The 4,355-nt window shown below is 37.1% G+C and overlaps 1 long non-coding RNA gene across 1 annotated transcript; it reads left to right on the forward strand.

Annotated features, from left to right (window-relative positions):
- The first annotated feature begins 430 nt into the window (after nucleotides 1–430).
- On the forward strand, nucleotides 431–1,002 carry LOC150038490 (uncharacterized). The gene is made up of 2 exons (XR_016525565.1): nucleotides 431–570; nucleotides 692–1,002. It is a non-coding gene; the product is annotated as an uncharacterized LOC150038490 (long non-coding RNA).
- The last annotated feature ends 3,353 nt before the right edge of the window (nucleotides 1,003–4,355 follow it).

Here is a 4,355-nt window from a genome sequence, read left to right on the forward strand (position 1 = left end):
AAGTGGTTATTCATGCTCTATATAATTGTCGCATACAACGTCCTAGCATATTCAGAGACAATAGTAAAACAACAAGAAATAAAACAAAGATAAATATACCAAGATTGCTTACCCAATTCGGTGATAAACCACCTACATCGAGGGAAAAGAGTGCCCGAAAAAGATATTGTTAGGATGTATGCCCTAAAGCCCCATAGTTATGTGTTATTTGAATTAATAGTTGATTATTTTATATATGCAATAATTCATTAAAGAAAGATCCAAGGTTATTTTATATAACTTTAAACATGTACGAGATTGATATACAAGAGGATTATGTTTAAGTGATAATCTAAATGGTCTGTACACTACAACAAATTATTGATAACATAGCTTTAAGTGAGAGCCCCCTTCTCCTGTGAAAAAAAAAAAGAAGAGAAAATAACCATTTCGCCCTCTCTAGTTTCATATCTCTGCCCCCACTCCTCACTCTTCATACCATACCCTCTCTAGAGTCTCCAGTCTCTTCTTCTAACTAAGGTTTTCACCTTTCCCCATTCCAACCTCTCTTGATCGGTTACGTGCTTCAAGGTTTCTCTCCTTATGCTATATTTTTTTAAAATAAATCTTGTTGAGTTATTATTTCGTTGGTTCTATCTATTGATCTTTTCCATTTTCTGCAACCTTGGGTGCTCGATCTTCGTGGTGTTAGGGTTGGGGTATTGGAGGTTTTGATCGAAGGCGTTCTTCTCTCAACCTGTTGTTTCAGTGCTCAGCCCCAGGGAAGAAGTTTGTGTATTTTTTACTTTTCATCAATTGGTTGGTGGAGAGTGCAGAGTCGAGACCCCTGGGTCTAAAATTTTCCTCAAAGAACCTTATTTTATGTTTCTCTTTCTTGTACTCGGTCATTAATTTCAATATTTAAGCCGCTTCTATCTGTATTTTTTTCATTATGTTTCATTTGTATGTGCGTGTGTCTGTATGTAAACTATTGGTTCATTTGTAGAGAATATTTTCAAGAAAGTCCCAAGACGAGCTCGAAAGATTGTGAGATCGATTCTTCACCAATTTGTCACTATTAAACTGGTAGAAGTTTATTTAGCTCGTAAATTAAATAAGCTTAATCATTGTTTTTTTGTTTTGTATATAGTCAGTTGCGTATCAGAAACTTTTTTTCCAGGCGGGATTTCTTTTTGGTCAGTGTGGTGCTAATGATGGAGTTTTTGTGGGTTTTGAAGGCATTTCTTAAGGTAAATGCATCGATATGTTATCCTAGATGACTATGTTCTTCTCGTTCACAATCACAAATTACTCATATTTAACGGTCAAGTATAATTCAAGAGTTTGGGGAGATAGTATGTGATGTATTGTAAATGTGATGCAATTATGGTATGAGTTTGCGGTGATGTGTTATGCGTTGCACATGCAAGTTTTCCTAATAATACCCAAGTACAAGCCTAAGTCCAGGGTCGAACACAGGGACTACTGAGTTAATATGTGATAGCTAATTTTGATTTTCTTGGGTGGTGAAAACAAATAAGTTCGATGGTGTTTTGATTTAGTATATTTCCTATGCGACGGAGTTCGAATAAAGAGTTGATGAAATCGAGAATTACAATGAGTATGCGATGAATGGGTTGAGAAGAGGTTTAGCTAACACTTCCTAAGATTGCGTATAAGTTATGCGATCATGCTACACACAAACAACAACATGTCATCTCTCAATGAAAATGCCATAATTCCTATTTTTAGGACGCATGTGATGTATACAAAAATGTCGATAGGACTTATGTCTAAGCCTCTATTCTTGTCTATGCGATGATGAATGATGCACACATACACAAGGTGACCGCATATTATCATATCCTATTTCTAGGGTGCATGCGATGTGTTAATAGCAATAGAACTTATGTCTAAGTTTCTATCTCTTGCTTATGCGGTTCTAATCTGACTCTCACAAGCCTAGATTCTAATCTAACTCTCTCAAGTCTAGATTCTTTCTTTAGACTACTCTCTCAAGTATCTCTAAAGGGTGAATGACGCCTACATAAAGACAAGACGATCACATAAAGTGTAAATCTTAGGTCATGCTAGCTAAGTACTTCTCAACCCATTCAGAAATTTAGCTACTCATGCGAAATGTGGAGAGATTGAACATAGATTGAAATAAGAATCCCATTTTCTATAAATAAAGATGTTGATATAGAATAGCAATGGAATGTAGAGATAAGAAGCCCGGTAGCAATGTCTTGCTTCCCGTGGCCTTTTACACTGTCTTTTTCACTCCAACTCTATCCAGATGAATATTCTTGCTTTCACAAGTGTTGGCCCTCTCTCCCTTTGTAGCGCTTTCCGGCGGTCTCTCAATCTGTCCGAGAATGATCTCTCAACTTCTTTGTCTCTTAGCTCATCTCCGTCTTCTAAGATATGTATGAAGACTAACGACTCTCTAACTTATTCTCTATTCTATATATGGCGATGGCGATCTAACTTGTTAACTTCTTTTACAATGGTGGCCTCCGGCATTTATAGAACTCAAGGTGAAACAGCCTTTCTCTCTAATGATTGCAATGATGGGCGGTCATTAAATCTTCTGCTCTGATGCGCCGATTAATGGCCACCGAAAGTTGAGTGTACTTGCTACAGTGTGGCGTTAACGGCTTGTCAACTAAATTTAAATTCGATCGTCATCAGCTTTCTGTCCCATCATGTTTTATTATGCTGTCACCTTGATGCGCATTCTTTATGTGGCCACCTTCTTGATCAACCTCTCACGATCGCATACGATCGCATGACTTTGTGATCACAATCTTTCAAGCGTGCGGTCACCTAATTCCTTGGATCGCAATTTTACTTGCGCCAACGCATTTTTCCTGCACAAAATAAGTAGATTAGCTACTTTTATGCGATGGGTGCATGCGATCGCAATTTTCTCAGTTTAACACTTTTGGACATGATATTGTTTATTTTTATCGTCGCATTCCCTCATTGTTTTACTTATTTGCGCTGTAATAACGTGCATTTCTACCCGTTATCACACCTCCAAATTTAAAACAATGCTTGTCCTCAAGCATAAACTAAAAATTTTCTTTAAAGTGTCAACCGCCTTTTCCCTACCTAGATTTCTCGAGGTGCCTTATTTAAATTTTATGAACTAAAATCTCTTTAATTTCTATCCTGGTCTCTTCCTCAAAATATTTCTAATACTTAGGGACCGCAAGTTTAACCTTAAAAAAGACTTTACTTGTTTCCAGGACATCGCATGATTTATTTCAAAACTTTTTCAAACCGGGGTGTTTCCAAATGATTTTTATCCTTGCGTGGTTTAGATATTCTTTTTGTGACCTTGCGTTGATCCAAGTTCCTAGCCTTCATTTTGGCTTGCTCCCACGGGTGTCATGCGAGCATCCAACTACGAGCAAGACGCTCTTTCTCAGTCTAAACTCATGCCCATTTTTCTTGGAAGCGGAGTTACGATCACTTGATTTATACGTTGATCACGATTCCTACCTTCGTTTTGGCTTGCCCCCACGGGTGTCATGCGGACATCCAACTACGAGTAGGATCCGATCTAAACATTATGATTTTTTTTTAATCTCTAAAATTAGCAAGGTTGAAAACAAATACTAGCACCCCCAAATTTATACACAACAATGTCCTCATTGCTGATAGACTGAAACAACTCATGCGATGCTCTTAGAAAATTTTGTAAAAATTGTTTTGAAAGAAAGCTGGTGGACCGCTAATTTTTAGAAATTTTTCATGAATTGACTGTCCTTAAATTAAGTTGATTCTAGTACATGCGATGAGAAATAAAGGCATGAGTTTCATCATTGAAATCATAATTGGTATGGGGGAAGAATGCGGTGACTAAATAAAGGAATCAAAATTTATTAATTGCCCAAAACTAAAGATGATGCGATAATAAAATTTTAGTAATATTAAAATGAGATGCGGGACATGCAAAATTGGAATAGAAGAGTCAAAGAAAGATACAACCCTCAAATTTGCTTTGTTGCCCGCATCATTTGTGATCACATCCTTCTTTGTGGTGGGTTGATTCCTCGATTGCGATAGACTGAATGAACTGGTCGCGTTCTTGGTGTCATCGTGTAGCTCCACCACAATCGTTCACTACGATCATTGCTAAAAATCAAGAGGGTAAAAAAAGTATGAAAGTCAGAGTTGGAAATTCTAAAGAATAGTGGTTGTACAAAAAGGGTAAAGTAAGTTCATGAAAGAAAGATATAAAAAGGATACTCAAAAAATGCGTCCCTGATGAGTTTATGTCGCCTATCAACGCAGGGACTACTTGTTTCTTCTTCAATCTGGATTTTTCAAGTCCACGGAGGTTTTCTCTCCTTTTCTTAATCCTC

This window comes from Benincasa hispida, chromosome 1, assembly GCF_027475165.1.
Source record: "Benincasa hispida cultivar pf3 chromosome 1, pf3_genome.v1.1, whole genome shotgun sequence".
Classification (NCBI taxonomy): domain Eukaryota; kingdom Viridiplantae; phylum Streptophyta; class Magnoliopsida; order Cucurbitales; family Cucurbitaceae; genus Benincasa; species Benincasa hispida.